Source organism: Schistocerca nitens, chromosome 12 (assembly GCF_023898315.1).
Source record: "Schistocerca nitens isolate TAMUIC-IGC-003100 chromosome 12, iqSchNite1.1, whole genome shotgun sequence".
Lineage (NCBI taxonomy): Eukaryota > Metazoa > Arthropoda > Insecta > Orthoptera > Acrididae > Schistocerca > Schistocerca nitens.
The window spans coordinates 14,522,939-14,550,657 of record NC_064625.1 but is presented as its reverse complement, the minus strand read 5'-3'; the positions used below and the strand labels follow the sequence as shown (position 1 = coordinate 14,550,657).

General features: G+C 41.0%; 1 protein-coding gene and 1 non-coding gene across 3 annotated transcripts in view; both read left to right on the top strand.

Moving 5' to 3' along the window:
- Nucleotides 1-27,719, top strand: part of LOC126215027 (nascent polypeptide-associated complex subunit alpha, muscle-specific form-like) — a 241,824-nt gene that overhangs the window by 198,640 nt on the left and 15,465 nt on the right. The window lies entirely within an intron of this gene.
- Trnaw-cca (transfer RNA tryptophan (anticodon CCA)) lies at nt 7,327-7,398 on the top strand. Its single transcript has one exon. It is a non-coding gene; the product is annotated as a tRNA-Trp (tRNA).

Below are 27,719 nucleotides of genomic sequence, written 5' to 3'. Positions count from 1 at the left end.
GTGTGATCATTGCTTGTACAGCCCTCTCGCAGTGTCCGGAGCAAGTATGGTGGGTCTGACACACCGGTGTCAATGTGTTCTTTTTTCCATTTCCAGGAGTGTATACAGAACCTTGCGCGCCATAAAACGCTTTAATACGTCATACAAAACTTAAATGTGTAGAACTAAAGACATTTACAAGTGCAACACAAAATCTTACGCCTCACAACGACAAAAACAGTAGAAAAGAGTAGAAAATGCCGAAATCTGCTTATGACCATTCTAGAGCGCGCTTCTTCATGCGATTCAAAAATCAGTTACTATACAAGAAGTACCGGCCGAAAAACATGATGTATTACTAGGTACACTACCACAGAGCTACATCACTCTCCCCTAAACAAAGGGACCATGTAATGAGTTTATTTGATTATAGCCTAGTTCAACACTGAATGGACAGAAAAAGTAAGAAAAAGAAAAAGAAGAATGTACTGGAGTTAGTTTCGTAAAGCAAATACAATTTTCTAAACTAAGCTTCAGTCTGCCTGAATAATCAAGAACACAGTCAGTGTGCATAACCTATTTTGACTTATCGCTCTGAGATGTGGGGTTTTAATGCAAGTACATTCAAAACATTCCCAATGTCAATAAACGGTCTTCATAAAATTTGGCGGGTGTGTAGAGGAGGAAAAATAATGCAGTACGTATTGTTTTTCTCGTGGCCAATTTCACTATTAGGGGCAAAACACACCCCGAAAGGTAATTTGGTATATTAGGAGCTTGGAGTGTCCAGCTTCAAAACGGTGATACATAACAAATGTCTCTCATATAAAAGCTGATATGTGATTAAAGTTCTTGAAAACAGTATAATCGAATTTTGTAATTATATGAAATTTTGTAAAAAACTCCACCACCATTACTTAATTCTGAAAAATGAAAAATTTAGTTGGAACTTAAATTAACGAAGATTTCAAACTACATGCATCCATGTGTAATAAAGTTGGTTTCTGAAACACCATTTTTGGAAAATACGCAGTACACAATGTAGAGTGTTTTCAACATACGTAATTAAAGTATCTAAACATTCATTATTAATCTAGTTATTTATTGTACTTACATTTGTTTTTATTTTAAATTGTTATTTTACGTTTTACATTCATTTTTTGTGTTTCGTATACTTGCATTGTGTTAACTGAAACTAATAAGTAATTCAAGTAATTCATTATTATTGTACAGAATCATTCATCTACATCTACGTGATTATTCTGCTATTCACAATTAAGTGCCTGGCAGAGGGTTCAATGAACCACCTTCATGCTGTCTCTCTACCATTCCACTCTAGAACAGCGCGCGGGAAAAACGAGCACTTACATTTTTCTGTGCGAGCCCTGATTCCTCTTATTTTATCGTGATGATCATTTCTCCCCATGTAGGTTGGTGCCAACAGAATGTTTTCGCAATCGGAGGAGAAAACTGGCGATTGAAATTTCATGAGAAGATCCCGTCGCAACGAAAAACATCTTTGATTTAACGATAGCCACTCCAATTCACGTATCATGTCTGTGGCACTATCTCCCCTATTTCGCGATAATACAAAACGAGCCGCCCTTCCGTGAACTTATTCAATATCATCCCTCAGTCCCACGTCATACGGATCCCACAACGCACAGCAATACTCCAGAATAGGGCGGACAAGCGTGGTGTAACCAGTCTCTTTAGTAGATCTGTTGCACCTTCTAAGTGTTTTGCCAATGAATCGCAGTCTTTGGTTTGCTCTACCCACAACATTATCTATGTGATCGTCCTAATTTAGATTATTTGTAATTGTAATCCCTAAGTATTTAGTTGAATTTACAGCCTTCAGATTTGTGTGACTTATCGCGTAATCGTAATTCAGCGGATTTTTTTTTAGTACTCATGTGAATAACTTCACACTTTTCATTGTTCAGGGTCAATTGTCGCTTTTTGCACCATACAGATATCTTATCTAAATCATTTTGAAATTCGTTTTGGTCATCTGATGATTTTACAAGACGTTAAATGACAGCATCACTTGCAAACAATCTAAGAGGGCTACTCAGATTGCCTCCTGTGTTGTTAATATAGATCAGGAACAAAAGAGTGCCTATAACACTTCTCTATTACCTCTATGACCTTTCTGAGAGGAAATCACGAATCCAGTCGCACAACTGAGGCGATATTCCACAGGCAAGCAGTTTGGCTAGAAGACGCTTGTGACGAACGGTGTCGAAAGCCTTCCGGAAATCTAAAGATGTGGAATCAATTTGACATTCCCTGTTGACTGCACTCATTACTTCATGAGTATAAAGAGCTAGTTGTGTTTCACAAAAACGATATTTCCTGAATCCGTGCTAACTATGCGTCAATAAATCGTTTTCTTCGAGGTACTTCATCATGTTCGAATACAGTATATGTTCCTAAACCCTACTGCAAATCGACGTTAGTGATATGGGCCTGTAATTCTGCGGATTACTGCTACTTCCCTTTTTTGGTATTGGTGTGACTTGAGCAACTTTCCAGTGTTTAGGTACGGAACTTTCTGTGAGCGAGCGGTTGTATATATTTGCTAAATATGGAGCTATTGCATCTGCATACTCTGGAAGGAACCTGACTGGTATACCATCTGGACCGGAAGTCTTGCCTTTATTAAGTAATTTAAGCTGCTTTGCTACAGCGAGGATATCTACTTCTATGTTTCTCATCTTCGCAGTTGTTCTTGATTTCTGGAATATTTAATTCGTCTTCTTTGGTGAAGAAGTTTCGGAAAACCGTGTTTAATAACTCTGCTTTGGTGGCATTGTCATCAGTGACTTCACTGTTGGTATCGCGCAGTGAAGGTACTGATTGCGTCTTGCCACTGGTGTGCTTTATGTATGACCAGAATCTCTTTGGGTTTTCTGCCAGATTTCGACACAGAGTTCGTTGTGGAAATTACTTCGTTGCTTCTGCGACAGGGATCTGACACGTTTTGTGTATCGTTGGGGTCAAATGGCTCTGAGCACTATGCGACTTAACTTCTGAGGTCACCAGTCGCCTAGAACTTAGAACTAATTAAACCTAACGAACCTAAGGACAGCACACACATCCATGCCCGAGGCAGGATTCGAACCTGCGACCGTAGCAGTCGCTCGGCTCCAGACTGTAGCGCCTAGAATCGCACGGCCACACTGTACCATTGGGGATCAGTGCCATCACGTATTAATTTATGTGGTATATATCTGTCAATTGCTGTCGATACTATCTCTTTGAAATCATGCCGCATATTTCCTACGGTTACATGATCAGAGTGAAGACTGTCTCTTAAAAGAAATTAAGAGCATTTTTATCAGCTTTTTAAAACAGATATACTTTGCGTTTCTTTTTGATGGTTGTAGGTGTTACGGTATTCAGCCTAGCAGCAACTGTCTTGTGGTCGCTAATCCCTGTATTCGTCACGATACTCACTATTTGTTCAGGATTATTTGTTGCTAAGAGGTCAAGTATGCTTTCGCAATCATTTACTCTTCGAGTGGGCTTTTAAACTAATAGTTCAAAATAATTTTCTGAGAAAGCATTCAGTACAGTTTCGTACGACGTTTTATGCCTGCCGCCGGCTTTAAACGTACAATTTTTACAGCATATCAAGGGTAGATTGAAGTCACCACCGACTTTAATTGTATGAGTGGTGTACCTATTTGACATGAGCCTCAGGTTTTCTTTGAACTGTTCTGCAACTATATTTTCTGAGTCGGGGGTCGGTAAAACGATCCAATTAATAGTTTCGTCCGATTGTCAAGTATAACCTCTACCCATACTATTTCGCAGAAACTATCTACTTCAATTTCACTACAAGGCGAACTACTTCAGACAGCAATAAATACTCGACCACCAACTGTATTTAATCTATCCTTTCCGTTAGGTTGCTTAAAAAATTTTCGGCTGAATTTATTTCCGGCTTTCGCCAGCTTTCTGTACCTACAACTATTTGAGTTTCAGTGCTTTCTATTAGGGCTTAGAGCTCTGGTTCTTTCCCAACCCAGCTTCGACAAAATTATAACTACAATACCATCGTTTCTACAACTACCGTACTGTGTTTTACGTGCCCCGTTTTAGACAAACGCCCTTTCTGTGATTTCCTGATACCCATTACAATAACGGTAATATGTAAACATAACGTATAATTGGCAGAATCAGCACCGAATACTTTAATGGATTCCAAAGGATATAAAATACTAACTAATTGACGTAGAATGAATCTGAAATATTTAAGAAAATTGTACTTACACTCTTGTATCAGGATGTATTGCAATTTCACACGTAATTTTGTTGTCCCACAGAATGCCATCACCGCTGATTTGCTGTTTGATATTTGCAAGCTGTATGAAGTGTAGATTATTGGTAATTAATATGCGCTGCCAGTAGATAATTTTCACTGTTTCTGGCAGACAAACGCAATCAGTCGCAATAAATGAACAGGTTATGTGCGAGTACCTTCAACTATGCAGAAATATCCGAACTAGATCATGAATAACATTAGTGAACTGATAGAATCATCCTTTGAATATTTGTTAACTTGTTGTGTAATTGAGAGCTCATAAGAATATTTATTTTCTGAAAAATGCCACGTTGTGCAAGAGACGACTATTTTTTTATTTGCCAACACAAGATTCGGCACCGTCTATTCCATCTAGTCACTGACAAAATATTTCGGTTTTTTCGTTTCTGTAAAAAGCTGCGTTCTAATTAACAGCATCGCTAAACTAGAGCATATTCAGAGGCGTGAAGGAATCGTCAGTTTTGTTACGGTGGAGGTGGAGGGGAGGTAAAAATTGTAGAGGGAGACCGAGAGATGATTATAGTAAGCAGGTTCAAACGCAGGTAAGATGCTGTAGTTATTTGGAGATGAAGAGGTCTGTACAGGATAGAGAAGCATGGAGAGCTGCACCAAACCAGTCTTCGGACTGAAGACCACAACAATAACTAATTAATAACTGAGTCGGGGAGTTGAAAAAGGCGTCATGTCCAAGAAGTAAATTTTCCAAGAGAAACAAAAAACAGTTTTAGTACCCAGCAGGTTTAAGCGCGGTGTCATGGAGTTGTTATGTAGCAACTGGCCCCAGAGTGAAATAATACACACTATTACGTCGCACTTTCGCCATCAAGTTTGGTCAGTAAGTCAGTCAGAGTGTACTGGAGATGGCCCATTTCGAACCTGATCATATGGATGAGGCAGCTAGCGTTCTGTTTGCAGCAGAAGGGTTGTGTGTATGTTATTCATATCCGTTATAGTAATAGGAGAGTGTGTCATGAGCACGTAAGTTTATTCATAAAGCACCCAAAATACAGTCAAATTATAGAAAAGCAGGCAATGGTGTCCATCCTTCGCTGGCCACTGACAGGTACTGTTATAAAATGATTTCCGCTAGTTGGGTATGTGTTGCAGAGTTTTCTTTACATCCTCGTTCTTTTTTTTATTGGAACAGGTCCACAATAGGCTTGTTTATCTGGACATGGCCCATTCTCTAACTCAACAAACGAACACTTCTTTTGATGGGATGTGATTCCTTGTTACACCAAACGATGTATACAAGCATAAAGATCAGTTATCAGCGGTAAACCACGCCTTCACTTGCGGCATTCATAAAAACCAGGTTCTCGGCTTCCTGTTGTGACTTTTACAAATATACACCAATTTCAAGCCATTAGTTTAGTATTAACACTTACATAATATATTATGCTTTTATTCCTTTTTAAATTACAAAGTAAAGTAACATATGTGGAATGCATAATGTACCCTAAATCTTACTGTAAAGTATATACTTGTATCATTTCAGTACACTTAATTTTCTGCAAAAAGTATTTTGACTGCAAAAATGTGCCTATGCTTAATGAATAAATATTTCACATGTTTATTTATATTTTTTACAATTTAAATATATATTTGCAGTCAGCCAGGGGTAAAAAAAACGTTATTACTCAAAAAGATATACTGATTTAGGAGTTTCTACATTGCAAGCAGAGAGACTTTCCTTTCACGAAAACATAATGAAAGCGTATTTACAGTCAGCAAATGTATAATTTTACCAAACTCGAATAAAACTGTGAAATAAAATATCGCAAAGCTTGGTAGTACACAATGTTACATTACGAAAACTTATGTAGTCAGTGATCTTCCTCTTGCCTGAAAGGTAAAGTGTGCAAAAATTCATCAAGATCGAAATAAAACTATAGATTTGTACGAACAAGGAATTAAACGGGCAATCTTCTTTATATAGCCATGAATAGATAGATAGCATGTGACAATATCTTGCCAGAATGGGCTAAATTACATCCGTTGTCAGTGTTTCTAATTTAATTTTATTTTTTGCATACTGATGACCACTCTTATTTAGAAAACTACACTTAACAAATAATAACTATAACAATGTGAAAAATAAGACGGTGCAATTAATTGCACAGCGTATCTCCTCCAATTTAGAGTGTGTCGTCGTGAGTATTAAGTATGCGTTAATTATGAGATAACGAACTTGATACCCTTAGTATCATTATAGCTTTCGTGGCTATTTTGATAAACACACAATGAACTACAACAACTACACAATTATGCGGACAAAGCTTAGCTACAAAAACAATAATTAATGTGCACTGCACAATGTAAATATCAAACAATAAAATATCACAGTGTCATGCATAAGGCGGAATTTTCAGAGCCGTATAATGGGTTGCTTGTGCAGATAAATACGAATCATGGAGTCTAACAATGACGAATACTGTCTGCCGGATGTTTAAAAAATATTTTGAACGTATTACACATATGCGATACGGTACTTAATTTAAACATATGAGATGGAAATTTTCGGATCCAGTGAATTATAACGGGATTTTAGGTTTATTTTTAGCAGTGTGGTACAAAAGATACCGTACTGACATCCCAGATCTGAACAGACGTCAAATAAGTGGCCACAAGATCAGACGTTAGGGGCACAGACGGCTAACGAAAGGTAAGACCTTCCATATCATTTCTTTGTGAAGATTTCGCTGGCTTTGATGTCGGTCCTCGTGGCTACATCTCCTGGAACTCATTCAGAAAAAGTGAATTTATCGCTTAATTTGTTGCCTCAGTGCTATATCTGCAACGAAACTGTATGGCACTTTTTTTCTCTCTGGTGTCAACTTGAAATAAAAGAATACTTTACTCAGTTCTGGAACTTAAGTGACAATAGTAGTGATGCAAATGAAATACATCATCGAAATAACATGTAGAAGAACTAAAATCCTTCAATAGAGTGTATGATAATTACTTACAACATATCTGAACATATTATCCAACAGACAGGCGTAGCAGTACTTGACTCCGTGGCGCAACGGTAGCGCGTCTGACTCCAGATCAGAAGGTTGCGTGTTCAAATCACGTCGGGGTCAAATCATTTTTATTTTTTCAAGGGTATTGCAGGATATAGAATGAGAAAGGACGGGAATTTTGTATGCAATAGCCAAAGAAACGAAGAGTAAGATGTACCGTCACTTCGACAATGGCGTTGGCCGTGGCATCGATCATGTTTGTTTCAAAGGGAGCATTCCAAAAATTCACCTCCAACGATTTCGGGAAATATCAGGAAATTTAAATCAGAATGGTAGGAAAATAATTTGACTTCTGTTCCTCAAGAACGCTAATCTGCTTCTGGTATCATGACTTTTATCAAACTGAAATGTACGTATGGTGGACGAAACATACACCGTACTTAGTAATATCTAATTAATCCAATGTAGCCGTAAGATATTTATTGCTAGATTTCTCTTTGTAAGAATCAGGGTAGGCGATTAAGTAGCGAAATGGATATACAACATAGCGGATAGTAGTAAAACCAGGAACCAGGTACCATACATTTGGATGTGTATTTGTACCTCTCTAGATACAAGTTATTTGAATATTCGGATAAATCTGCATAACTATCTCAGTCATCTTTAGTACTTGAACAGTTTGAAGTGATAACTACAGGAGTGCAACCATTTGTGGCAGCTAAAATTACGGTCCTAGTAAAATACGGTTGAGTACTATTTTGAACAGTGTGATTACTGTGTATATGCAATCTTGGTATAAACTGCTCAGTCAGTTTCAAAAAGTGTGATAGTAGCCTTTAGTTAACATCATGATGTGAAATTGAAACTTGTCAGTCATTTATAATAGCATTCACTTACTCTGTGTCGTAGTAAACAAACGCTCGATGATTTGTAATTATTCGATTTCAGTTCGCATTCCGACATTCAGCGCACTTACTCTGAGGTGTTCATCGCCTTACTTCGCTATTTCAATTATTATCTTAACGTCGTAAATATAGGAAGGGAACGTTATGTGGTACACGCTTAGTATTATTTCTTAATGATAGATCTTTTTTAAGATACTTCACGTATTATGCTTGTCAAAATGGCAGAACTGCCTTGCAGTGCCATCTACCGACGGTAGCCACTACCAGCGCGTCAGTGCCATCTGGTAATGAAACGCTTAATCCCAGCTGTTGCTGACCGTGAAGATACTGCGCGAAATCCATGATTTAACGTTCGTGCCGCTATTATAGTATTTCGGGCTCACTATGGGTAGTTCTGCGCATTGCATTCATCCCTTACAACTTGCAATGTGGACACGTTGGGGAAAATACTCAAATTAAGACTGCTAACCAATGTGCTACGACGCAAGAACTGCCATACAAAACGATATTAAATGGAGAGCCTGTATGTGGGCTCTCTTAAGTGTTAAAGCGTTGCATTGGGACCTACCAGCATCCGCTAACAATAGATCAGAGCAGGCCGTTTATTTAAATGGAGTAAACTACTAAGGGGAAATTGATATATGGCAAATAATGAGGTCCTTGGGGCACATGTAATAGGCCTGTTTACTATGATTTTCGAATTTATGATTGAGAATGGGGGGGAGGGGGGGTGCAAGAGATACGAAATACATTGTGCTGTATGTGTGATTTTGCAGTCTAGCCGCCACGCAGTAGGGATGGCCGTTATCGCTGAAACAACAGGTTTTCGATTACATTACTCTTTTCAATGCCAGTTTGATAGGGCTGTCAAAACCGCTCAAAATAGCTGGTTTATGAAATAAACGATTTTCAGTTTTTTATTCATATTATTTCCTGTAATAAGCGTAGAAATCGAACAAAGATTTAAAAATATTTACTTCCTCAGTTTAAAGACAGGTAGAATCAAAATAAAAAATTGAGCACGCAAATAAAAAACTTAGTGATAAGTGGTTGACTATTACAAAAATCGTCAGTATTCTCCTACTGATTCTAAGTTTTTGAAACTCTTCTGCAAAATCGTGTTATAATCGGCGTTTATTTGGACTTTACGAGTAGTCATTGCTAAAGGATGAAAACTAAGATTGAAGAACTATATTTTTCGTGTTACTTTGTTAGTTTTCAAGGACTACAAGCAGCTAAAGCTATGTTATGTAGACCCAGGCAGCAGATTTTCATCGTAATTATGAATTAACTGTTACGTCTCAAGTTTTCTCTTTAGATTATGTCACAAGTTTGTTGTGGGTCTTGCACATTGTATGTGCACGCGTACCATCTAGTAGACCAAGCCACATGGTAACAGATACATTATTGTCTCAGCAATGCAGTACCAATTCTTGTGTCACTTGTTAATAACCCATTTCTGTTAGCATTGTTATTAATCGCTTTGCCCAGTTTCTATAATAACGTTGTGTTTCAAAGTAATGAAAATTTCACGAATAAAAATTACGTGTTCTCTAACGAAGGTTTATTTAAAAATGAAATATTTTAGCAGTGCTGCTATGGTTAACTGTTATTTCGGTTTATTTACCCCGTTATTAGTAAAAATACAAAAACACCTGTTGTAACAGAGACCAAATAAATACCGAAAAATATCGGCTATTCAGAACTAAAATACTGGTATCGGTTTTAACTGGTAGGTTTTTCCCGCCCCTAACTTGCAGCTACACAGATGTTCAGTAACAGTACTAATATTATCTGAATTGAATATCGGCAGACTTCAATGAGCCAATTATACTGACACAACTTGTGATGAATGTCTGTTATTTGAAATGATAGCTTAACCAGCGATCGAATGCAAAGTTAACCAGACAGCACATCATAAGTTTTTCTGAAGTTACTCACAAACGTGAGGGAGCACTAAGGGCGGCACAAAATGAGATGAAACTGGAATACTACAACTTCAGAAAGCAGTACAAAATCATGAAATACGTTTCTCGGGCGAGAACGAATGCATTTTACTGACAAGAACAGATGCAAAAAATCGAGATCACACCAAGAAATCGATAATTCGGAAATCGTTTGAATATAATTGGATATATGACAGTTTTTAAGCAGTTATTCTCTTACTTAAACAGAAATAATTGATTTTCTATTTTTGATTCAATTAAAAACGAAACAGCTTCAAGAAAATTATCTTGGAATATAGGAGGTTGCTCTGCACACGAGATATCACCTGATGTCACGATAATAGATTTTAATAAGCAAGCGATGTTATTTCAAACGACTACTTACAAATGTACAGTTAACATGCTGTCCTACAACCACTCACAGACCCAAGTGAGATGAAACCGGTGTACAAAATCGTGACATGACATGGGCAATTTAGGAAGACAGGCCAAAATTGTGAAATTCATTGCACAGGCGTGCACGAACGTATTCTTTTAACAAGAAATGATGGAAAGAAATCAAGATAGCACAAATACGAAGATTGATATACGTTTGAAGAATTCGGAAATCGTGAAAATAAAATTCGATATATCAACAGTTGTTTTCATATAGATCAGAAATATATATTCTCTATCTTTCTAGTTTTACAGCATGAAAACTAAAATAACACCAAGGCAGTTACCTCGGAAACTAGGTTTTCCTGTAGTTTAGATCGGACGACTGAGTACTTCCTTTCAGATGAAGATCCAGGACTGTGCCATTTTGTCAAACTGCTTCGATCAACACTTTCAGTTTGTTCTGAATTTCATAACGATTTTTCAAAACTTGACTTTTGTACCAGGTGGTAGCTCACACAGCACGGATGTAGAACTGGCATCCGTGACAATTCCGTTAAGAATGTCTTGTCCACAATCACAAACTTGTTTGTTGTTGGCTACAATAGTAGCTCTGTTGTTACACTGGAATATCTGCGGTTTCAGTCGTAATGAAGCAAAGACAATATGTGTCAGATACATACAGTGGGAATATCTGTCGAGTAAGCATTCAGGAGCGCAGAACAGAATTTTTCGCCATCATACCTACACTGTCTCCATTGTGACGCGATATTGCGAGACGCAAGGGTTGTCCGTACACGTTCTTCAGGTTTTCAGTGTCATTACATCGTTCTTACAGGCAGATCGTGTTCGTAAATACCGTGATTTAGTGCACGGGTTTCATAAATGGCCTAACAATTCGTAATTAATACCTATGAAGATACATATGCAAGGGAATTTCGCTTGCTTGCGACAAGTGTAACAGCTCAAATGGCATTACTGTATTTTTTTATAAAAGAAGGAATATCCACCACCACTTTTAGATCTACCATCTCTTCATTTCTTCTCATCCAGTTAAAGCACTGATTTATTATTGTAACGCATGTGACATTCATTTTGGGTTCAATATATCCTCTCCACACCTGCAATAAAAGAATTATCGAAAATTTTTCTTTTCATATTTTCCAGCAAAGTATTAAAAAAGCATGACAAAAACGCAAATGAAATATTTTTTGATGGAGAGCCACATATGTGGACCTCAAATCTCACTTATCGTGAAAATATACTAGTCTTTGCTTTGCATTCTCTTTCCCCTTTCTTCAATAAAACATTTTATTCTGTAATATATAAGTATATTTTATTTGAAGCAGTAAATTGCTAATACACACAGAAAATACGATTCGTACAGTTAACATTTTTGAAATACCTGCTTTCCAGTTCATGTTCTTGTTCGTGGTCTAAAACAGCTGCATAATTGCAAGGAAATTATAATTATACACTAACTTGCGGCAATTAATAATTTAGAACTGCCAGGTTTCCTACATTGTGAGGCATTCAGTGCCTGAACAAATTTTGGTAGCTGGCCAACATTTTAAAAATGGCTCTGAGCACTATGGGACTCAACTGCTGAGGTCATTAGTCCCCTAGAACTTAGAACTAGTTAAACCTAACTAACCTAAGGACATCACAAACATCCATGCCCGAGGCAGGATTCGAACCTGCGACCGTAGCGGTCTTGCGGTTCCAGACTGCAGCGCCTTTAACCGCACCAACATTTTAAAACTTAACTTCTGAAATTAGTTGCAACACAAGTCTTCTTCGCTTTTTATTCACATTTTCTGCACCATCAACATCTTCACACTCGAGGAATGAACTGTACAAGGACGTCCCCTTCTCCTAGCTACCGGCAGACATCTTGACGTTCTTATTGTGTACCGCTCAGTTTCATCAAGCTCAGCAGCACGATCTTCAGCGGAAGACGAGAATTTGACATCTTCCGTATAAGATAATCCTGCATTGCTTTCATTAAAAAGAGCCTCTAATTGCTCATCAGTTAATATTTCATCCAGTTCTGTAGAGTGTAGAAATAACAGTTGTTTCAGTATTTCATTGTCAAAGAGTAAATTGAAGTTAGAAACTATGCATTATGACTTGACATCCACGTACGAGGACCTGCAAGAAATGAGTTATTTTATAGTAACGAACAAAATTCATACAAATATGAACTAGTTCTCAACATCGAGACTACTTAGCGAACGGTAGGGAAAAAAAAACACCGAGTCTCAGTCAGATATTTAGGCACAATAGTCATTTAAATAGTTTTTTTTATTTGTAGAAGTAATCATTTTCTGCACACTAAAAGCTGTAAACTAATACACGAATCGTATCTTGAGAGGTGCTGCGGCCTGCTTTTAAAAATATGAAGTCCGCATTCGCGGACCATCAGTCTATAAGCGGGAAAATACGCCTATTTACGGAGAAAAAACGTCATGAACATAGGTCCACATGGGAACGAAGGGGATAGTGTGCAGACTGAATTTTTTTGTGGAAGCTGAATTATTTAGTGCATACTGTGTGGAATAGGTTCCTTATACGAATTCTCCATGGTATGTTAGTGTCATATTGTTGATTATTAGCTGGTTCTGTTTGTTCCAGTTATTTCATAATGACACTTTAATCATTTGTGTAGTAAACCCATAATCCGCCTTTGGATTCTGACAGTGTCTATTATTTTGAGATGAAGATTCAGTAAGTCTCTTTTCATGGCTAAAACAAAGACAAATATTTTATCTGTGTACCAAGATAAGTGGAAGTTTCCTATGACGCTTTATTAAAAAAATGAAAACTGAGCAGTTTATACCAAGATTGCATATACACAGTAATCACACTGTTCAAAATAGTACTCAACCGTATTTTACTAGGACCGTAATTTTAGCTGCCACAAATGGTTGCACTCCTGTAGTTATCACTTCAAACTCGTACTATTGCGTAAATTGGCTATTTTGTGTTTGGAATTTGAAGTTTTTCCTATAAAACCCGATAGCCTTAAGAGTCCAAGGTTAGACAATCATTGTCAGAAGTAGTGCTTTTCTGTGGCGAATGTTCAAGAGTGGTGACAACGTTCACAAAAGCGACTGATGTTGCAATTAGTTCTTCATATCATCTTAGCTGCGGAAGAGACATAAATAATTGCCGAGGACACCTTTGTTTGCATGGCCATCTTCCGCAGCAGGTGTTAAAATCAGTTACTATTGGTTATCCGTCTTGAGATTAATGCAATTTAATTAAAGAGACTTGCACCAGACACGTTTCGCTTTTATTTATAAAGCGCCTTCCACGGTTATTCTGAAAATTCGATACATACGTTTGAATATTTTTGGTTGCCTTAAGTTAAAAGCAGAGTTTTGTTTATGAAGTCGGTGTGCAAATTACTTACGGTGTTTGTTTTCATATTCTGCCTCTTCCCTCCTTGCTAGCAGCGGTTGACGTCGGAAGATTTTGATTCACATACGGACTTGGCAGTTTTTACCGTTCTACAGAACTTCTTGCGCTCATTATTTACATTTCATTTTTGTAAGCTGTTTCTCGTTTCTCACTCTGCACAGCAACAGTGTTTATGTCTGTTCGTTTGTTTTCGTTCACGTTGTGAGTGTTGCTAACCTGTGAAACTACTTTGTGTGTGTGTGTGTGTGTGTGTGTCTGAGTGAGTATGTAAAGGAACACCGTAAGTAATTTGCACACGAACTTTATTAACAAAACGCTGTTTTTAACCTAAAACAACCAAATCAGTACAAATGTATATATCCTATATGCAGAATAACCACGGAAGATGCTTTATAAATAAAAGCCAAATGCATCTGGTCTAATTATCCTTGCAGTAAGCTCAAGATGGATAACCAATAGTAAGTGATTGCAGAGGAGCCTATGTCCTGTCCACACATATTCCTACAGAGATGGCTGATGGAGAAATTCAACGGTTTGCTATTTAGCACACTGCAGCGCCAAAGAAAATGGTATAGGCATACTTGTTCAAATAGATATGTTAACAGGCAAAAGACGGCGCAGCGGTCGGCAGTGTCTATACAACACAACAAGTGTCTGGCGCAGTTGTTAGATCGGTTTCTGCTGTTAACAATGGCAGAAGATTTAAGTGAATTTGGACGTGGTGTTACAGTCGGCGCACGAGCGATCGGCCACAGCATCTCCGAAGTGGCGATAAAGTGGGGATTTTCCCGTGCGACCATTTCACGACTGTACCGTGAATATCAGGAATCCGGTAAAACATCAAATCTCCGACGTCACTGCGACCGGAAAAAGATCTTGCAAAAACGGGACCATCGACGACTGAAGAGAATCGTTCAACGTGACAGAAGTGCAACCCTTCCGCAAATTGCTACAGATTTCAACGCTAGGCCGTCAACAAGTGTCAGCGTGCGCACCATTCAATGAAACATCATCGGTAAGGGGTTTCGGAGCCGAAGGCCCACTCGTGTACCCTTGATGACTGCACGGTACAAAGCTTTATGCCTCGCCTGGACCCGTCAACAGCGGTATTGGGCTGTTGATGACTGGAAACGTATTGCCTGGTCGGAGGAGTCTCATTTCAAATGTATCGAGCGGATGGACGTGTACTGGTATGGAGACAACCTCATGAATCGATGGACCCTGCATGTCGGCAGGGGACTGTTCAAGCTGGTGGGGGCTCTGATCGTGTGAGACATATGCAGTTGGAGTGATTTGGGGCCCCTGACAGATCTAGTTACGACTCTGGCAGGTGACAGGTACGTAGGCATGCTGTCTGATCACTTGCATCCATTCATATCGATTGTGCATTCCGACGAACTTTGGCAACTGCACCAGGACAAAGCGAAACCTCACACATCCACAATTGCTACAGAGTGGCTTCGGGAACACTCTTGGGAGAAGTTTAAACACTTCCATTGGCCACCAAACTCCCCAGACATGAACATTATTGAGCATATCTGGGATGCCTTGCAACGTGCTGTTCAGAAGAGATCTCCTCTCCCTCGTATTCTTACGGATATTACGGACAGCCCAGCAGGATTCATGGTGTCAGTTCCCTCCAGCACTACTGCAGACATTTGTCTAGTCCATACCACGTCGTGTTGCGGCCCTTCTGCGTGCTAGGGGCGCCCTACACTATATTAGACAGGTGTACCAGTTTATTTGGCTCTTCAGTGTAACATACCAGTAAACCTCCGATACTTTAAAGTCTGATCAAAAGTGTCCAGACACTCCAACGTCATGTAGAATTGATACGGGAGGCGGATCCGCCGATGTAAAAAGAGGCGGCATTGGCTTGTCAGTAGAGGAGCAATAACAGCAAAATGCGTCGTGGAGGAGAGCTTGCTGACTTCACTGAACGTCACCTGAGTAACAAATCCCAGCAGGCACATTTCTGGGGAGTGGTAACGTAAAGGGCGAACCACAGCTGCAAGAAGGTCAGGGAAACCTCGTGTAAGGACGGACAGAGACTGTCGACCATTACAGAGGGGGGTTGAAAAAAATTGCCTGAAATCAATGACTTGGATGCTATCAGTAATCCAGCTGATACAATGCCTGTGCATAGGGAGTTGGAAGGAATGGGGTACAATGTTGGAGCAGTTCCTATGAGCCACACATTTCTGGAAACAATGCTGAGAGACGCTGGAAGCGGCGTAAAGGGAGACGCCAGTAGACAGCGGATGGCTGGAAGCGAGTGCTTTGGACTGCTGAATCACGCTGTACCCTGTGGCAATCCGACGGAAGGATTTCAGTTTAGCAAATGTCTGAAGACGTTACGTGTCATCATGTGCAGTGCCAACAGTGTGAAAAATATACATTGAAATAAGTCAAACATGTATTGTTTCACATACACTGAAGAGCCACAGAAACTAGTACACCTGCCCAATATCGTGTAGTACGCAGAAGTGCCGCAACACGAGGTGGCGTGGACTCGCCGAAAGGAACTGAGACCTTGAATCCAACAGGGCTGTCCATAAATCCGTAAAAGTATGAGGGGCTGAGTATCCCTTCTGAACAGCTCGTTTGCAAGGCATCCCAGATATGCCCAACAACATGTCCGTAGAGTTTAGTGGCCAGCGGAAGTGTTTAAATTCAGAAGAGTGTTCCTGAAGCCACTCTGTAGCAATGCTTGCGTACGTGTCTCCTGTCAGAGTCGTATCTAGACGTACCAGGGGTCCCATATCACTCCAGCTGCACACGCCCCACACCATTACAGAGCCTCCACCAGCTTCAACAGTCCCCTGCTGACATGCACGGTCCACGGATTCGTGAGGTTGTCTTCATCCGCTCGATGCAATTTGAAGCGAGACTCGTCCGACCAGTCAGCAGGAGTCCAATGTCGGAGTTGAGGGGCCCAGGCGAGTCGTAAAGCTCTGTGTCGTGCAGTCATCAAGGGTACACGAGTGGGCCTTAAGGCTCCAAAAGCCCATATCGATGATGTTTCGTTTAATGGTTCGCACACTGACACTTGCTGATGGCTCAGCATTGAAATCTGCAGCATGTGAAACTTCCTGGCACCTGCGAACCTAGCAGAACTAGCACTCCTGAAAGAAAGGATATTGCGGAGACATGGCTTAGCCACAGCCTAGAGGATGTTTCCAGAATGAGATATTCACTCTGCAGGGGAGTGTGCGCCGATATGAAACTTCCTGGCAGATTAAAACGTGCTGGACCGAGACTCGAACTCGAGACCTTTGCCTTTCGCGGGCAAGTGCTCTACCAACTGAGCTACCCAAGCACGACTCACGACCCGTTCTCACAACTCCAATTCCGCCTCCTTCGCCTCTTACTTTCCTTACTTCACAGAAGCTCTCCTGCGAACCTGGAAATCTGCAGCAATTTGCGGAAAGGTTGCATTTCTGTCACACTGAGCGATTATCTTCTGTCGTCCCGTTCTTGCAGGATCTTGGTCGCAGCGATGTCGGAGATTTGATGTTTTACCGGATTCCTGATATTCACAGTACACTCGTGAAATTGTCGTACGGGAAAATCTGCACTTTATCGGTACCTCGGAGATGCTGTGTCCCATCGCTCGTGCGCCGATTATAAGACCATGTTCAGGCTCACTTAAATCTTGATAACCTGCTATTGCAGCAGCAGTAACCGCCATATTCTGCCTGTCTACATATCTCTGTATCTGAAAACGCACTCTTATACTAGTTCCTTTGGGGCTTCAGTGTATAATTGAAGCCGGCCGAAGTGGCCGTGCGGTTAAAGGCGCTGCAGTCTGGAACCGCAAGACCGCTACGGTCGCAGGTTCGAATCCTGCCTCGGGCATGGATGTTTGTGATGTCCTTAGGTTAGTTAGGTTTAACTAGTTCTAAGTTCTAGGGGACTAATGACCTCAGCAGTTGAGTCCCATAGTGCTCAGAGCCATTTGAACCATTTGTATAATTGAAATTGCGTAACTGATAGTAATCTGAAACACAACTGTTAAAATGGGAATGGCATTTGAACGTGTATTCTATCTTGTCGCTTCTGCACTTTGCCTGAACTTTCCTGAATGGGAGAGTGAAAATTGAATTTAGCTGCGAGAATGTAAACTGTCAATAACTTTAAACTAAACTAAAACTGCATGAATTTACGTAACACAAAAGCTGAATCTGATGCAATACGATTGATTTCAAATTGGCCCTGGTAATAAAACAAAACTTGATCAATTTGAAAATAATGGTCCCTGTGCTTAATGCATTCAGTAAGATTTCTTACCTTTACCTGGGCAATGGTAACGCTCTTCGCACTGCTCTCTGTTAGTACTTTGAATTGTACAGTTATCAAACAGCTACGGTGCAAGGCTGTTGCTTAGCATACATTTTAATTAAATCGAATATGAACTTTAAGACTTGTATTTTGACTCTTTGAAAATTAATAATGCTCTCAATTAACACACTGTATAAACTGATTATACAGTAACAATTAGCTTTACAAAATCATTGGATGTGCATGCTTTACATTGTCTCAATCATCGCTTACAAATACGCGCATTGCATCAGTAACAAAACAACTTTCTTTACGTCGATTATTTCACATTTCTGTTAAGATTCTTTTTCAGTTAGCAAACATCATGGTATCTTGCAAATAAAAAAATCAGAAGTATATATCCAGCACACATAGGCTATAACACGTCTTCACACTTGGGAGTCCTCCATACATCTCTCCATCTAAATTTACTCTAACGCATTACTCATAACACCTTGAATCAGCGATTGCTGTTGAGCAGCGACACTACTACGCAATCGATACTACATTTGACCATCTCTGGTTCAATATAATATTTTCTTACAGAACTTGAATTAATTTACCCTATGTACATATCTTCCCCCATGAACCATGGACCTTGCCGTTGGTGGGGAGGCTTGCGTGCCTCAGCGATACAGATAGCCGTACCGTAGGTGCAACCACAACGGAGGGGTATCTGTTGAGAGGCCAGACAAACATGTGGTTCCTGAAGAGGGGCAGCAGCCTTTTCAGTAGTTGCAGGGGCAACAGTCTGGATGATTGACTGATCTGGCCTTGTAACATTAACCAAAACGGCCTTGATGTGCTGGTACTGCGAACGGCTGAAAGCAAGGGGAAACTACAGCCGTAATTTTTCCCGAGGACATGCAGCTTTACTGTATGATTAAATGATCATGGCGTCCTCTTGGGTAAAATATTCCGGAGGTAAAATAGTCACCCATTCGGATCTCCGGGCGGGGACTACTCAAGAGGACGTCGTTATCAGGAGAAAGAAAACTGGCATTCTACGGATCGGAGCGTGGAATGTCAGATCCCTTAATCGGGCAGGTAGGTTAGAAAATTTAAAAAGGGAAATGGATAGGTTAAAGTTAGATATAGTGGGAATTTGTGAAGTTCGGTGGCAGGAGCAACAAGACTTTTGGTCAGGTGATTACAGGGTTATAAATACAAAATCAAATAGGGGTAATGCAGGAGTAGGTTTAATAATGAATTAAAAAATAGGAGTGCGGGTTAGCTACTACAAACAGCATAGTGAACGCATTATTGTGGCCAAGATAGACACAAAGCCCATGCCTACTACAGTAGTACAAGTTTATATGCCAACTAGCTCTGCAGATGATGAAGAAATTGATGAAATGTATGACGAGATAAAAGAAATTATTCAGGTAGTGAAGGGAGACGAAAATTTAATAGTCATGGGTGACTGGAATTCGTCAGTAGGAAAAGGGAGAGAAGGAAACATAGTAGGTGAATATGGATTGGGGGGAAGAAATGAAAGAGGAAGCCGCCTTGTAGAATTTTGCACAGAGCATAACTTAATCATAGCTAACACATGGTTCAAGAATCATAAAAGAAGGTTGTATACCTGGAAGAATCCTGGAGATACTAATAGGTATCAGATAGATTATATCATGGTAAGACAGAGATTTAGGAACCAGGTTTTAAATTGTAAGACATTTCCAGGGGCAGATGTGGATTCTGACCACAATCTATTGGTTATGAACTGCAGAATGAAACTGAAGAAACTGCAAAAAGGTGGGAATTTAAGGAGATGGGACCTAGATAAACTGAAAGAACCAAAGGTTGTAGAGAGTTTCAGGGAGAGCATAAGGGAACAATTGACAGGAATGGGGGAAAGAAATACAGTAGAAAAAGAATGGGTAGCTCTGAGGGATGAAGTAGTGAAGGCAGCAGACGATCAAGTAGGTAAAAAGACGAGGGCTAATAGAAATCCTTGGGTAACAGAAGAAATATTGAATTTAATTGATGAAAGGAGAAAATATAAAAATGCAGTAAATGAAGCAGGCAAAAGGGAACACAAACGTCTCAAAAATGAGATCGACAGAAAGTGCAAAATGGCTAAGCAGGGATGGCTAGAGGACAAATGTAAGGATGTAGAGGCTTGTCTCACTAGGGGTAAGATAGATACTGCTTACCGGAAAATTAAAGAGACCTTTGGAGAGAAGAGAACCACTTGTATGAATATCAAGAGCTCAGATGGCAACCCAGTTCTAAGCAAAGAAGGGAAGGCAGAAAGGTGGAAGGACTATATAGAGGGTTTATACAAGGGCGATGTACTTGAGGACAATATTATGGAAATGGAAGAGGATGTAGATGAAGATGAAATGGGAGATAAGATACTGCGTGAAGAGTTTGACAGAGCACTGAAAGACCTGAGTCGAAACAAGGCCCCGGGAGTAGACAACATTCCATTAGAACTACTGATGGCCTTGGGAGAACCAGTCATGACAAAACTCTACCATCTGGTGAGCAAGATGTATGAGACAGGCGAAATACCCATAGACTTCAAGAAGAATATAATAATTCCAATCCCAAAGAAATCAGGTGTTGACAGATGTGAAAATTACCGAACTATCAGTGTAATAAGTCACAGCTGCAAAATACTAACGCGAATTCTTTACAGACGAATGGAAAAACTGGTAGAAGCGGACCTCGGGGAAGATCAGTTTGGATTCCGTAGAAATGTTGGAACACGTGAGGCAATACTAACCTTACGACTTATCTTAGAAGAAAGATTAAGAAAAGGCAAACCTACGTTTCTAGCATTTGTAGACTTAGAGAAAGCTTTTGACAACGTTAACTGGAATACTCTCTTTCAAATTCTGAAAGTGGCAGGGGTAAAATACAGGGAGCGAAAGGCTATTTACAATTTGTACAGAAACCAGATGGCAGTTATAAGAGTCGAGGGGCATGAAAGGGAAGCAGTGGTTGGGAAAGGAGTGAGACAGGGTTGTAGCCTCTCCCCGATGTTATTCAATCTGTATATTGAGCAAGCAGTAAAGGAAACAAAAGAAAAATTCGGAGTAGGTATTAAAATTCATGGAGAAGAAGTAAAAACTTTGAGGTTCGCCGATGACATTGTAATTCTGTCAGAGACAGCAAAAGACTTGCAAGAGCAGTTAAACGGAATGGACAGTGTCTTGAAAGGAGGATATAAGATGAACATCAACAAAAGCAAAACGAGGATAATGGAGTGTAGTCAAATTAAATCGGGTGATGCTGAGGGGATTAGATTAGGAAATGAGACACTTAAAGTAGTAAAGGAGTTTTGCTATTTAGGGAGTAAAATAACTGATGATGGTCGAAGTAGAGAGGATATAAAATGTAGACTGGCAATGGCAAGGAAATCGTTTCTGAAGAAGAGAAATTTGTTAACATCGAGTATAGATTTAAGTGTCAGGAAGTCGTTTCTGAAAGTATTTGTATGGAGTGTAGCCATGTATGAAAGTGAAACATGGACGATAACTAGTGTGGACAAGAAGAGAATAGAAGCTTTCGAAATGTGGTGCTACAGAAGAATGCTGAAGATAAGGTGGGTAGATCACGTAACTAATGAGGAGGTATTGAATAGGATTGGGGAGAAGAGAAGTTTGTGGCACAACTTGACTAGAAGAAGGGATCGGTTGGTAGGACATGTATTGAGGCATCAAGGGATCACAAATTTAGCATTGGAGGGCAGCGTGGAGGGTAAAAATCGTAGAGGGAGACCAAGAGATCAATACACTAAGCAGATTCAGAAGGATGTAGGTTGCAGTAGGTACTGGGAGATGAAGAAGCTTGTACAGGATAGAGTAGCATGGAGAGCTGCATCAAACCAGTCTCAGGACTGAAGACCACAACACACACATGTACATATCTTTCTAGTGTAGTATGTAGGAGGCGCTGCTACGGTGTGGAGGTGTCTCTCGTGGTTAGGGTGTCGCCCCCTGATCGCGCGTAAGAAGACGCCGAATGGGGAAGGGTATGAATGTTTTTACAGCACTTTGTACTGGATATGGTAGAGGAACAGGTCGGAGACTCTGACTGTATCAGCATGACAACGCACCCTGCCATAAAGCAGCATCTCTGAGGCATTGGTTCCTGAAATGTACTGTTGCACGCAGAAGCTGTACGAAACCCAATGGAACACCTTTGAGATACACAGGATAGTTGACTTTGCTCCACACCCCAGCGTCTAAAGTGGCTATACTCCGTTCATCACAAGAATAAACATGATGTAAACAAACACAAAGGCAATGATTGGTCAGAAGCCGTAGCACACGTACACTGGTGTTGTTATGCTCTTGAAAGTAGGTACTACTTATGTATGCTGTATACAGGGTGTACTTAAAGTCCGGGAACACTTTCAACTATTTATTGCACAAGAACCAAACATTATACAGATATCATGCATATGTCATTTTGAAGAGAAGCCCTGAAGGTTTCTTTTCATGTATTTCACCACAGCGTAGTTTGGTAATTTGCCGATGGTCAACGCTAGTCGCAAACATGCCGAGTTTAGATGTGGATCGAGCTTTCTGTGTGTCGGAGTTCGACAAAAACAAGAGTGCTACAGCTTTTCGATGGATGTCTACAACGAAGTACGGTAAGAAGCCACCAACAAGATACGCCATTTACCACTGGCACAACATATTCGATACGACGGGTTGCTTGTTCCCGGCAAAGAGAAGCGGGCGTCCCAGTGTGAGTGAAGTGAATGTGGAGCGCGTACGAGACATTCATAATGAGTCCAAAGAAATCGGTGCGTCGTGCATCCCGTGAACTATAAATGGCTCCAGTGACAGTGTGGAAAGTCCTGCGACAGAGGCTGTCTATAAAATCACTGAAATTGGAGCTAGTGCAGAAGCTCAATGACGACAACAACTGAATGAGGATTGCGATGTCATTGTTGATCACTTAATTTTTAACCACTTTTCACACTAATGGGGAAGTGAACAGGCATAGTAGTCGAATCTGGGGTACAAAGCGTCCACACGAATGCACTGAGCCGGCCGGTGTGGCCGAGCGGTTCTAGGCGCTTCAGTTTGGAACCGCGCGACAGCTACGGCCGCAGGTTCGAATCCTGCCTCGGGCATGGATGTGTGTGATGTCCCTAGGTTAGTTAGGTTTAAGTAGTTCTAAGTTCTAGGGGACTGTTAAGTCCCATAGTGCTCAGAGACATTTGAATGCACTGAATTTGAGGGTAATTTCCCAAAGGTAAATGTTTTTTGTCCCTTGTCACGTCGAAAACTGTACGAGCCATTCTTCTTCGCCGAGAGCACTGACAATGGCTATTTCTACTTGGACATGTATCAGCAATGGCTGATGCCTCAAATGCAGTCGGACCCTCCGTTCATCTTTCAGCAGGATTAAGCTCCACCCCATTTTCATCGTGGAGTTCGTGGGTACCTGAACACGAAGCTGCCGCATCAACAGGTCGGCCGTGCTACAGAAGCGGGCAGCTGTTTCATGAAATGGCCTCCCCGATCACCAGATGTCACTCCGTGTAACATTTTTCTGTGGTGACACATTAAAGATCTGGTGTATGTATTGCCTCTACCACGTGAACCACGTGATGTAGCAGAGCTCCGGGAGAGAATATGGGAAGCAACTGCCACAGTCGATGATGCCATGCTGGGACGGGTATGGCAAGAATTCGATTACCGTATTCACGTCTGCCGGGTGACTCATGGTTCGCATATCGAATGTTTGTAAGAAACACTTTCAGAGTTTCTCTTCAATATGCAATATGTATAACATCAGTACAATATTTAGTTCTTATGCAATAAATAATTGAAAATGTTCCCGGACTTTGTGTGCACCCTGTATAACTGCTACGTTACATTAAATGAAACTTTAAAGATATTCAAATGTATTAACCCCCGTCAACGTATTTCTTTATCACGCTTTGGCTATGTAGTTTTTATTTCAAAAATCGTGTACAGTCACCGCCTCTGCACTGTTGGTCCCTGATTGTCGCGCTGTTAATATCCAGTATGAAAATGGCTGAGGCAGCTTACTGTTCCATTGTGAAACACGCTTGTGGAACACGGTTAAAAAGTGTCGATCAATAGGCTGTCCTTAATGTTTTTCATAAATTTACAGAGTTCTCCAAGGGGACTGTAGTAGTAGTAGTAGTAGTAGCTTTATTCATCAGTAGATCTCTTTTTGCAAGGATATAGGACATGTCAAAGTATTTACAAATTTAGTTCAATTTAAAATAAGCTAATTCGTATACACACACGCACACTAGTGATCTCTGGGCCATTTTCTGTACTGCAACTTCCCATTTGCTATCCTGAAAAACTGAGCCAACATCCCTCCATAATGAGTGAGATGTTGAGCTCAGAAAGAGGAAGAGGTGTTAGTATCGTGCTATGCATAGCTTGGGGGTAAGTACACTCCTGGAAATTGAAATAAGAACACCGTGAATTCATTGTCCCAGGAAGGGGAAACTTTATTGACACATTCCTGGGGTCAGATACATCACATGATCACACTGACACAACCACAGGCACATAGACACAGGCAACAGAGCATGCACAATGTCGGCACTAGTACAGTGTATATCCACCTTTCGCAGCAATGCAGGTTGCTATTCTCCCATGGAGACGATCGTAGAGATGCTGGATGTAGTCCTGTGGAACGGCTTGCCATGCCATTTCCACCTGGCGCCTCAGTTGGACCAGCGTTCGTGCTGGACGTGCAGACCGCGTGAGACGACGCTTCATCCAGTCCCAAACATGCTCAATGGGGGACAGATCCGGAGATCTTGCTGGCCAGGGTAGTTGACTTACACCTTCTAGAGCACGTTGGGTGGCACGGGATACATGCGGACGTGCATTGTCCTGTTGGAACAGCAAGTTCCCTTGCCGGTCTAGGAATGGTAGAACGATGGGTTCGATGACGGTTTGGATGTACCGTGCACTATTCAGTGTCCCCTCGACGATCACCAGTGGTGTACGGCCAGTGTAGGAGATCGCTCCCCACACCATGATGCCGGGTGTTGGCCCTGTGTGCCTCGGTCGTATGCAGTCCTGATTGTGGCGCTCACCTGCACGGCGCCAAACACGCATACGACCATCATTGGCACCTAGGCAGAAGCGACTCTCATCGCTGAAGACACGTCTCCATTCGTCCCTCCATTCACGCCTGTCGCGACACCACTGGAGGCGTGAGCGGAAGACGGCCTAACGGTGTGCGGGACCGTAGCCCAGCTTCATGGAGACGGTTGCGAATGGTCCTCGCCGATACCCCAGGAGCAACAGTGTCCCTAATTTGCTGGGAAGTGGCGGTGCGGTCCCCTACGGCACTGCGTAGGATCCTACGGTCTTGGCGTGCATCCGTGCGTCGCTGCGGTCCGGTCCCAGGTCGACGGGCACGTGCACCTTCCGCCGACCACTGGCGACAACATCGATGTACTGTGGAGACCTCACGCCCCACGTGTTGAGCAATTCGGCGGTACGTCCACCCGGCCTCCCGCATGCCCACTATACGCCCTCGCTCAAAGTCCGTCAACTGCACATACGGTTCACGTCCACGCTGTCGCGGCATGCTACCAGTGTTAAAGACTGCGATGGAGCTCCGTATGCCACGGCAAACTGGCTGACACTGACGGCGGCGGCGCACAAATGCTGCGCAGCTAGCGCCATTCGACGGCCAACACCGCGGTTCCTGGTGTGTCCGCTGTGCCGTGCGTGTGATCATTGCTTGTACACCCCTCTCGCAGTGTCCGGAGCAAGTATGGTGGGTCTGACACACCGGTGTCAATGTGTTCTTTTTTCCATTTCCAGGAGTGTATTTCTAGAAAGGAAAGAAGAAGGAAAAAAACGTAAAGTGAAGGTGTTATGTGGAATGTTGGATATTTTATAATCATTATTATTATTATTATTATTTATTTGTATAACACTTTTTTATCAAACCCCTACTCTGTTTTAGATAAGTAATCCTTCAATGTATAAAATGTATTACATGACAGGTACTTTTTACCCGCCTTTTGAAATAAGTGTATTTTTGCAATTTCTTTAATCACTTTCGGTAATTTATTTTACAGTTTCATTCCTTGGTAGAAGATGCTGTTTTGAGTTTTATGTTAATTTTTTCTTGGTAAATGTAAGTTGAGTCTATCTCTTGTTGCATAGTCATGGACAGAGCTGTTTGTGCAGTAATTACCAACGTTATTTTTGATGTACAACTGACTGGTAAATGTATTCACATGGAGCAGTTAAAACCAAAGTGTTTTGAACAGGTTTTTGAAATGAGCTCGACTAGTATTTTTGATTATTATACTTATGGCTCTTTTCTGGAGTTTGAAAACTGTGTTCATATTTTGTGCATTTGTTCTCCAAGAAAGAATGCCATGGCTAAGAACTGAGTGTACACATGAATAATATGTAACTAAAAGACACTGAATGTTACACAGTGATGATAGGATTCCAAGGGCATAACATGCTGATGACATTCTGTTTGCAAGTACCTTTGTGTGTTCACACCACTTCAACTGAGAATAAATATTCATTCCTAGAAATTTTGCATTTGTTTGTTGTCCATGAACCATGGACCTTGCCGTTGGTGGGGAGGCTTGCGTGCCTCAGCGATACAGATAGCCGTACCGTAGGTACAACCACAACGGAGGGGTATCTGTTGAGAGGCCAGACAAACATGTGGTTCCTGAAGAGGGCAGCAGCCTTTTCAGTAGTTGCAGGGGCAACAGTCTGGATGATTGATCTGGCCTTGTAACATTAACCAAAACGGCCTTGCTGTGCTGGTACTGCGAACGGCTGAAAGCAAGGGGAAACTACAGCCGTAATTTTTACCGAGGACATGCAGCTTCACTGTATGATTAAATGATGATGGCGTCCTCTTGGGTAAAATATTCTGGAGGTAAAATAGTCCCCCATTCGGATCTCCGGGCGGGGACTACTATAGAGGACGTCGTTATCAGGAGAAAGAAAACTGGCATTCTACGGATCGGAGCGTGGAATGTCAGATCCCTTAATCGGGCAGGTAGGTTAGACAATTTAAAAATGGAAATAGATAGGTTAAAGTTAGATATAGTGGGAATTAGTGAAGTTCGCTGGCAGGAGGAACAAGACTTTTGGTCAGGTGAATACAGGGTTATAAATACAAAATCAAATAGGGGTAATGCAGGAGTAGGTTTAATAATGAATTAAAAAATAGGAGTGCGGGTTAGCTACTACAAACAGCATAGTGAACGCATTATTGTGGCCAAGATAGACACAAAGCCCATGCCTACTACAGTAGTACAAGTTTATATGCCAACTAGCTCTGCAGATGATGAAGAAATAGATGAAATGTATGACGAGATAAAAGAAATTATTCAGGTAGTGAAGGGAGACGAAAATTTAAAAGTCATGGGTGACTGGAATTCGTCGGTAGGAAAAGGGAGAGAAGGAAACATAGTAGGTGAATATGGATTGGGGGGAAGAAATGAAAGAGGAAGCCGCCTTGT